The sequence below is a fragment of the Acinonyx jubatus genome, chromosome D3 (genome assembly GCF_027475565.1).
Source record: "Acinonyx jubatus isolate Ajub_Pintada_27869175 chromosome D3, VMU_Ajub_asm_v1.0, whole genome shotgun sequence".
Classification (NCBI taxonomy): Eukaryota; Metazoa; Chordata; class Mammalia; order Carnivora; family Felidae; genus Acinonyx; species Acinonyx jubatus.
In genome coordinates, this window is record NC_069392.1 from 7,337,908 (window position 1) to 7,348,260 (window position 10,353).

The window sequence follows — 10,353 nt, forward strand, 5'->3', positions numbered from 1 at the left end:
CGTCACCGGCGCGTCTCGGCCAATCGGCTGCCCGCGTCGGCCTCTTAAAGGTGCAGGGGAACCTTTCCGTATCCAGGCGGACAAAAAAGCAGGGGGGTGGGGCGGGGAGGAAGGTTGCCGGAAGCCACGCCTTGGTGCCCCGCCCCTCGCTGCCCCCACCCTCTCCGGGCTGCCTGAGATGCTGTGGGAAGCAGTGGCCAGGGGATGCCACTCGCAAGTGTCCTAGCCTTGGAGAGGCGTTGGACAAGTGGTGCTGTGCCGACCCCGCCCCACGGTCCGGGGAATCGCGCTGTGGGCGGGGCCGGGGCTCCACGTGGTGGGTGGAGGTGGGGCTCCTTCCCCCTCCCGCTCGCTGGCTGGCTCGGCCGGGCCTGTAACTGAGTCCTGGCAGCAAATCCCTTGTGTTGCTGGGCGCGTTGGTTATTGTCCCCATTTTATTGATGAGAAGACTTGAGTCTCTGATACCAAAGGCATTTTTCTAAAGCAGAAACCAGATCAAGAACGCTTCTCACCTAAACCTCATACCCACAGAGGTGGAAACTGGCTCCGCCAAGTTAAGGTGTTTTCCAAAAGGGCATCACGGTTAGTACGAGGCAGAGCCACCAGCTCCTTTAACTAGGTCTCAAAATACTGTCGTTATTGTTAAGATCTCAAATTTAGAGGCTGAACCAGCCCCCAAGCAATTCTAAAAGGGAAAATTGTGAACCTTAGTTTTCTTCCCTTTCAAATAGGGAACAACTCTATGCCTCAAAATTGCGACACTTAAAAATGATTATAAATCACTTAACACAGTGCCTAGCACAGAATGAGCACTAAAGAAATGTACTACAGACTGAAGCAATGGAACCGACCTGACCAGAGGTACCTAGAAATTGCCAATACTCTGGACCCACAGAAATAGCAATTTCAAATGGTTCAACCTAATAGTTGACACTTCTGGAAAGCTGTCAAGGCTTCAGGGGCTCAAAGCCAGCCTGTGATGGCGGCCATGCTGGGAAGATGGGGTTTGACAGGGCATCAGGAGGGGGAAAGAGGCCCCTGGCCAAGAGCACCCACTCTAGCTCCAGCAGGGCCTTGAGCGTCCTCCATAGCTTCTCCTTTCAAACCAGTTTCACTTCCAGATTTGGGTGGGCACTGAGGGCCCTGCCCCACCCTCTTCCTGGCAAGGGCCTCCGGAAGAGGTGGGTGTTCAGAGAGAAAGTGACAAACGGCTTTTACCAAAGTGGCTGTGCATCCTCCTTCCCCGGTTGTCTTCAAGGACAGATAGGCCCAAGGGACTGGTAGCTTCAGGTGTGAGTTTGAGATCTTCCCTGTTGCCCAAACCACCCTTCCCAGTGCTGGTTGCAGATGTCTGAAAGGCCACCCTTTGACTTGTCTTCCTTCATCTGAAGACTTTTCTCCTTGGTGAACTCTTAAATGCCCAGCCGCATTGTCTAACAAGAGGGAAATTGTTGAATATATTATGGCCCCGAATGTAACAGAACACTACATATTAAATGAAGCAAATATTATTGACATGGCAAGATGTCCATGATATACTGTTGGGTGAAAAAACAACTTTTAAAAAGTTATCAGTAGTTTGAGATCAATTTCAAAAAAATACTTATAAAATCATATCTGCATGTGTGTGTGGGTGGGTGGGTGGGTGGAGAGAGAGAGAAAGAAGGTGAAACTTAGTGTTCACACTAGTTATCTCTGGGTGGGGTGATTCTTACTTTCTTCATGTTTATCTATTTTCTAATTTCTTAAAAGAAACAATTATTACTTGTATACCTTTTTTTTGGAGCGTACTCTATTTCTCTTTGGTTTCTTAGCACGAAAGACATCCATGTGGGAGGATGTATACTTTACTTTTTTAATTTAAAAAAGTAAACACTGGGGCACCTGGATGGCTCAGTTGGTTGAGCATCCGACTCTTCATCTTGGCTCAGGGCTTGATCTCACTAGATCAAGCCCTGAGTTGGGCTCCGTGCTGGGGGTGAAGCCTACTTCAAAAAAAAAAAAAAAAAAAAAAAAAAGAAACATCAATTCCCTGGGAGGACAGAACCTCTAAAGGCTGATGTTGTAAACTGCCCACACATAGGCCATATGCAGTGCACAAACATGCTTTGTGTAATCCTCACCATAAATTCCTAAAGATTATATTAGAGAAAAAAACAAGACTGGAGGAAAGCACAGTTTAAAATGCAGGAAGGAAAGAACTACCAAGAGTGAGATCTGGAGGGGGGTGCAAGAAACAATCAGAGGCTAGCGGGAGAAGGTCTCAGGGACAGTGTACTGGGATATGTGGGAATGATGGCAGAGAATCTAGGCTGAGGGCCTCCACCTTGCTTCCTGCAGAGTATCAGGCAGCAACAGCCACGTGCACAGAGGGACATACAGGACGGTGCTCCAAGAGAGCTAACAACCCCCATGAAGGACAGAGAGCTCCCACACCCAGCAAACCACTAGAACACAGAACCTCATGGAACAGCCATATATAACATATATCAAATATAAAAATAATGATTTAGAAAAGCTGAGGTGATAGCAGAATGGATAGGGCTAAAAGAGTAGCAAGCTAAAAGATTAAACTGAGAATTTCTCCTCAAAATTCTAAAAGGACGAAGAAAGTAAATGACCTGGAGGGATACATTCAAAAGTTCTAGCACCTGCCCAATAGTTCTAGAAAGAAAGAAGAAAGTGAATGAGGGAGGAAAGGAATAGAGGAAATAATTAAAGCAGAAGGAAAAGAGGGGCGCCTGGGTGGCTCAGTCGGTTAAGCGTCCGACTTCAGCTCAGGTCATGATCTCACAGCTTGTGAGTTCGAGCCCCACGTCGGGCTGTGTGCCGACAGCTCGGAGCCTGGAGCCTGCTTCGGATTCTGTGTCTCCCTCTCTCTCTGCTCCTCTTCTGCTCATGCTCTGTCTCTCTCTCCTTCAAAAATAAATAAACATTAAAAAGAAGAAGAAGAAGAAGAAGAAGAAGAAGAAGAAGAAGAAGAAGAAGAAGAAGAAGTAAAAGAAAATTTTCCAGTGCTTAAAATATAAGCATTCTGTATGGATCAATATAGGCTGATTGTGCTGTGATAGCAAACCACACCCAAATTTCAACACACAAAGGTGTGTTTTTTGGCTCAAGCTCCCTACGTATTTGCTGTGTGTCCATCACAGTTCGGCAATGGGCTCTGCTGGTTGTAGTCACTCCAAGACTCAGGCTGACATTGCAGCCACCATCTAGAATGTTGCCCATCGTGGTGGCAGAAAGGAAGAGAAAGCTCAATAGGTCTCACTTTGTCAGTGAAATGGTCCAGCCCAGAAGTGAGATGCACTCACAATTCATTGCCTAGAGCATGGCCTCACCCAAGTAGGAAGGAGCCAGGGAGTGCAATCCGATCACATGACTGTAAGTATTGGATGAATAGCACTGACGACTGATGATCAACTATACCTTTGGTTTCCAGAAATGCAATACTATGGATGACTCTCAAAAGCATTATGCTTAGTAAAAGAATTCAGACTCAAAAGGCCATACATTATTTGATTCCATTTATATGACATCTGTAAAAGGCAAAATACATAGGGACAGAAAAACCAGATCAGTGGTTGCCAGGAGCTTGTGGGGAGGAAACTGACTACAAAAAGGAACCAGAGAACAATTTGTGGTGATGAAAATACTCTCTCTTGATTATGGTGGTGCTTATGTGACTGTGTAAGTTTCTCAAAAATCATAAAAATATATGCCTGAAAAGAGTGAGTTTTCCCTCAACAAATCTTGGAGGATAAAAGGTTAAATGACTTTTTCATCCATAGGCCATATTTGAAAGAGTTACTGGAGGTTGTTCTTCAGTAAAACAAGAATTAAATTCAAGTAAAATTAAGATAGGGAACGTAAGAAATTATGTTATTATGTTAGAAGGCTTATAATTAACCCACACCACCCATGCCATGCCCCTTACTACCTGACAATCCTACCTACCTCCTCCAGAGAGGTAACACTTTTCAAATTTTTAGTGATCACTTCTAGTATTTATCTCCAAATTGAAAAAAAAAAAAAGCAAAACCTCTCTCCCTATATATATCCTAAAATCATCAATTTCAGACGTCATTTATTGACTTACTATGTTAGAATGATTTTTTTTAAATGTTTATTTATTTATTTTGAGAGAGAGAGCATGAGCAGGGGAGGGGCAGAGGAAGAGGTGGAGAGAGAGAATCCTAAGCAGGCTCCATGCTATCAGCTGATAGCATGGAACCTAATTCAGGGTTCAAACTCGCAAACCATGAGATCATGACCTGAACTGAAACCAAGAGTCAAACGTTTAACCAACTGAACCACCCAGCTGCCCCTGGAATGATTTTATTTTTTTATAGATGTCTTTCCTCTCCCATTTTACCAATATAGTTAAATTATATTTTGTTAAATTCATATTCAGTGTTTTTATAGTTTGGCCACAAAAGTATTGTGCACTATGATTTCTTTTCCTTGTTCCTTTGGACAAAAAATTGTTCAAATTTTTGTTTTTCCTGGAGTTAACAACTGTGTCACTTTTCCCATTTTCTTAGTTTTCCTTGAACCTATGGTTTAAGTCTTCCTATAACATCCGATAGTTTTCTTAAATATCTCTCAGTACAATTTTGACAGAGTCAGCCCTGTCAGAGTCTATCAACCTCAATTTTTCCCACTGAAATCTTTTGTCCTAGCAATCTGGATTGATTGTTGCATAGGCTTAATGCATAGCTATTGTCCCGGGACCTCCCTTTATCATCCTGGACACTTACTTCCTTGATCTCGTGTCAGATGTACTATTTCCTAAGCTCTGTATGGTGGTTTGGATCCCCTTTCATCAGTTTTTACAATTGTTTGTCAGACCCCAGCCACCAAAAGGGTGAAGCAGATCGAGAGCAAGTACGCTTTTTTAGGAAGGCTTGAACACTGCAGGAGATACGCTTGCAACAGTTGACTTCTCATCCACATGTTGTGGGCCTTGCAAAATGACCCATCCTTTCTCCATTCCCGCTCTAAAAAATGTTCCGACATGGTGTTCCTTGAAGCCGATGTGGATGACCGTCAGGATATTGCCTCAGAGTGAGTAAATGTGTGTGCAGTACTTCGAACAGTGCCTGGCACCTAGTATGTGGGCTACGTTGGCTTATTATTATTATTTTTTTTTATTTGTTTTGTTTGGTTGGGGTGTAATTTGCATACAAGGAAGCTCTCTCTCTAGTGTACAGTTCCATGAATTTTAAAAAATATATACTGTCATGAAATCACCACCACAATCAATATAGGGAATATTTCTGATACCCCCTCACACACACACACACACACACACACACACACACAGAGGCTTCCCTTGTATCCCCCCTCCTTCCACCGCAATCCCTGGCAACCACTGATCTGCTTCTCGTCCCTGCTGTTTTGCTCTTTCTAGAACACCATACAAATGGAATCTTTCAGTAAGTAGCCTTGAGTCTGGCTTCTTTCACTTAGCGTAATGCATCGGAGATCTTCTCTATCCTTCAGTGTCTCTGTAGTTCATTCCTGTTTACTTCTGAGTAGGATTTCATTTGAGGAATGTACCACAGTTTGTCGATCCACTCAGCCATTGAAGACCATTTCAGTCGCTTCCAGCTTGGGGTGATTATATAAATAAGGCCACTAGAAACTTTTATGCATAAGCTTTTGTACATTTTAATGTCTCTTAGATAAATATGTGTAGGCGTGGGATTTCTGGGTTGTATGATAAGTTGACGCTTAACTGTATAAGAATCTGCCAAACTATTTTCCAAATGGCTGTGGCGTTTCACCACCCCACCAGCAGCATAGGGGGGGTCTGGTTTTGCTACATCCTCGCCGGTACTTGGTGTGGTCTCTCTTTTTAGCTATTCCAGTAGGAGTGTCCTGGGTCTCACTGGGCTTTTAATCTGCATTTCCCTAATAACTGATCATGTTCAGCGTCTTTTATGGGCTTATTTGCTTCCCATATATTTTCTTTGATGAAATGGCTATGCCACTATTTTGCTAGGTTTCTGGCGGGGGGGGTTAGTGTTTGCTTTCTTCTTCTCAACTCTTGAGAGTTCTTTATATATTCTAGATACAAGTCCTTTATCAGTTATGTGTTCTGCCAAGGTTATCTGCCAGTCTGTGTCTTTTCATCTCATAACAGTGTCTTTAGCAGAGCAGAAGTTTTGAATTTTGATGAAGTCCAATGTATTAGCTTTTTCTTGTATAGTTAGTATGTGATGCCATGTTTAAAAAAGCTCTGCCAGGCCACCTGTGTGGATCAGTCGGTTGAGCGTCCGACTTCAGCCCAGGTCATGATCTCACAGTTCGCAAGTTCAAGTGCCATATTGGGCTCCATGCTGACAGTGTGGAGCCTGCTTGGGATTCTCTCTCTCTCCCTCTCCCTCTGCCCCTCCCCTACTCTCTCAAAAACAAATAAATAAACTTTACAAATAAGTAAATAAACTGGGGCACCTGGGTGGCTCAGTCGGTTGAGCGTCCGACTTCGGCTCAGGTCATGATCTTGTGGTTGGTAAGGTCGAGCCCTGCATCAGGCTCTGTGCTGACAGCTCAGAGCCCGGAGCCTACTTCAGATTCTGTGTCTCCATCTCTCTCTCTGCCCCTCCCCCATTCATGCTCTGTCTCTCTTTGTCTCAAAAATAGATAAATATTAAAAAAAATTTTTTTAATAATAAACAAATAAAAATTTAAAAAGCTCTGCCTAACCCCAGTCACAAAGATTTTCTCTTCTGTTTTCTTCTAGAAGTTTTGGAGTTACATTTTGGTCTATGATCCATTTTGGGTGAATTTTGGTATAAGGGGCAAGGGACGGGCTGCGGTTCATTCCTTTTGCACGTGGATGTCCAATGGTTCCAGCCTCCGTTATTAACTGTTTGCAGTGAGCATTAACACTATCAGGATTCCCGGTGTTCTGGGGACTGGCAGTCAGCAAGGGGGCATCCTGGCCCCACGTGTCCCTCAAATCTAACAGCGGGGGCCCCGTGCAGTCCTTTGCTGGCAGAGGAATTGGTTTCAGGTCGCTTTACCTCCTCTCTCTCTTCCTGAAATCTCTTGCATAAAACAAACCATGAAAGGGCAGGGGTGGCTTAGTGGTCTGGCAACGTCCCTTTGAAAATAAACAAGTGCAGAAATTGAAAGCCAGCGGCCATCTCTGGGGACTACTCTGAGAAACAGTTTGGGGCCGGTGCATCCGCTGCGCGTGGCTCTCCTGCCCCCGCAGGCAGCAGGTCGGACGTGGCAAAGCCAAACAGGATCCTGATTGCTTCAGATGTCACTTCTGGCCAGGCAGACCACCCCCCAGCTCCAGGCCTTTGCAGAGAGAGGCTGCGCTGGTGGGGGGTGTCTAATCGTCGGGGAGGCCGGAAGAGGTCCATGGCTAAGCAGCCCTGCACAGTCTGTATAGTCGGCCTCCCTCGTCTAAGGGACAGTAAGCTCTGTTTTACAGATAGGGAAACTGAGGCAGGGGGAGACGCGCGCGCGCACGTGTGTGTGTGTGTGTGTGTGTGTGTGTGTGAAGTAGATGAGTGCAAATTTGGGATTTGGGAGGGACAACTTTATCGAGGTATTGAAGCATACAACTCAGCTTTAAAGAAATTCACACAGCTGTGGGATCCTGCCCACAGTCCAGTGTTAGAGCATATTTTCATCACCTCCTGTCTTTTTGTAGTCCATCCCTGTTGCCACCTGTCCCGGATAACCCAGGCTTTTCCTTCCGTCACCACAGTGTTGCTTTTTCTAGAAATTTCATGCAAACGGAATCACGCAGTAGGCGGTCACAGCGAGATTTCAAGTCAGAATCTAATGAGGAAGCCAGAGAGCCAGGACAGCAGGCACACCTTCACCAAGGGTTTTCCCCGTCCCGCCTGCTGTGTCTCTGAACCCCAGTCTGCACGCCTTTTAGAGAGGCTACAAATTGGCCCCCCGCCTCAGGGTTGAAGCCAGGGTGAAATGAGATAATGGAGGTCCAATATCTTGCATATTCATAATCAGTACCCCATGGAAACTGGAAATAGACCAAACGGCCAGCAGCAGGAGAATGCGTAAGTGCCTTGTCGTGTCTTCACCCTGTGGAATATTCTCTAGCAAGGAGAATGGACTCCAGTGATGTGCAGCCATCCGATGAATCTCACAGACATTGTGTTAAGTGAAACAAGACAGAGGTAAAAGGGCACATACTGTGATTCCGTGAACAGAAAGCTCAAAACCGGGCAAAACACACCTGTGCAAAGAGAAGTTGGGAGAGCGGCTGTCCTTTGAGGGGTGGTGACTGGAAAGGACAGCGGGGTGGGGCCATACAGGTATATTCAGTGTGTGAAGGTTCATTGAGCTACACTCTCACAAGCTGAGAAATCAACGCAAAGTCCTGCATGGTGCCTGGCACATAGTAGGTAATTATTATTCTTATTCTTTCCTCTGCACGGTGTTTCCGTAGGAAAGTGTGGTTGACTGCAGAGGTTGGCAAACTTTTTCTGTAAAGGGTTAGTTATTACATATTTTTGACTCTGCAAACCATATAGTCTCCATAGCAACTATTCACCTTTGCTGTTGCATCATGAAAGCATCCAGAGATTATATGTAAATGCACGAGCATGGCTGTGTTCCAGTAATACTTTTTTTTTTTTAATTTTTATTTTTTGAGAGAGAGAAAGTGTATGGGGGAGGGCCAGAGAGAGAGGGAAAGAGAGAATCCCAAGCAGGCTCCACACTGTCAGTCCAGAGCCCAATGCAGGGCTCAAAACTCACGAACTGTGAGATCATGACCTGAGCCAAAATCAGGAGCCGGACACTTAACTGGCTGAGCCACCCAGGTGCCCCTCAATAATGCTTTATTTACAAAAACAGGTCGTGGGCTGGATTTGCTGACTCCTCACCCACAGACAGATGGACCGGATTCCAAAGCCTCCTTCACAGACAGAGTCACTGCAGGAGTCTGTTCAGTCATGTCCCTGTCCCCAGTTTTCCTGTCTGTATAATGGGGAAAACTTTAGAATGCTCTAAACTACCATTCCGGGTGGCTCGGAGGTCAAATGAGCTCATAACTGAGGGACCCAGAGGGAGGAAAGAGCAGGAATTAAGAGTCTCTTGAGATTCTTTGGTGCAAAGCAGATTGTTATTTCTGCCAAAGTCTGAAGAGAGAAAGCCATCGACCTCATTTCACCCAGTGCATCCATGGGCACCAGTGTCCCAGGGGTATCTTGGAGGGAGTCAGGACCCACAGGCCTGGCACCACAGCCTGGTCTTTGCCTTCTAGAGGCTTTTCTCTCAAGAGCCTGTGGAGGAAGAATGATGGTGAAGGAGGCTGTAAAATTGAGTCCCCAGTGGGCTGTTCCTCTGAGACCCAAGGCCCCAAAGCTCCCTGCCTGGGACTGCTTTACTGAACAGCCTGTGTCTGTGGCAGGGACGTACCCTCTAATCTCCAGCCTTTGCTCAAGCCTTGCCCTCAGCCAGGAGTGTCTTCCCTTCTGTTTCCTGGAGGGCTTTTACTCGTCCCACAAGACATGATTTAGGGTATGGATCATCTGGGATACTCTGGGTGGATAACCCCACTGTCAGTCATCTGGGGAAGAGGCCGGTCTTCAGAAAGCCAAGTATAACTCAGAGGCAAGCCCAGGGGCACCTGGGTGGTTCAGTCGGTAAGGCATCTGGTCAGCTCAGGTCACGATCTTGCCGTTCATGAGTTTGAGCCCCACATCGGGCTCTGAGCTGACCTCTCAGAGCCTGGAACCTGCTTCGGATTCTGTGTCTCCCTCTCTCTCTCTGCCCCTCCCCTGCTCACTCTCTCTCTCTCTCAAAAATAAATAAACATTTAAAAAATGAAAAAAAGAAAAAAAAAAAAAAGAAGGTAAGCCCAAAGCAGCGGGGAGTGGGCAATTCTTGCCTTTTTCTGCACCTCATTCTCTGGGAGCTGGGTTTCTGGGGTCTAAACATGATTGAAGATAGTAACTCTAATAGTAGTAACGGTAGCAGCCAACATTTATTGAGATTTACTCTGTGCCAGGACCTGTCACAAGCACTTCACGTGTATTAATTCATCTAATCCTTGCGATGACCCAAGAGTAGGCACTGTTAGTCTTCCCCTCCTAGAGGAGGAAACTGGGGCCCAGAGAAGCTAAGATACTTACCTGAGGTGACATAGGTCTAACGTGCTGGAGCTCTGAAGACTGTAGAAGAGGTTGCTTCAGAAGTCCAAAATGGGAAATGGGTTCTCATCATCCTTGTTATATCTTTTTCTTCAGCTCTGAACCACCGAAGTCTCTGTCACATGGGAGCGTTAAAAGGGGAAGTTGGAGGGGAGAGAAAGACTCCTTCCAAGAGAATGACACCCAATCAGCAGTCAGAGCTACCTTA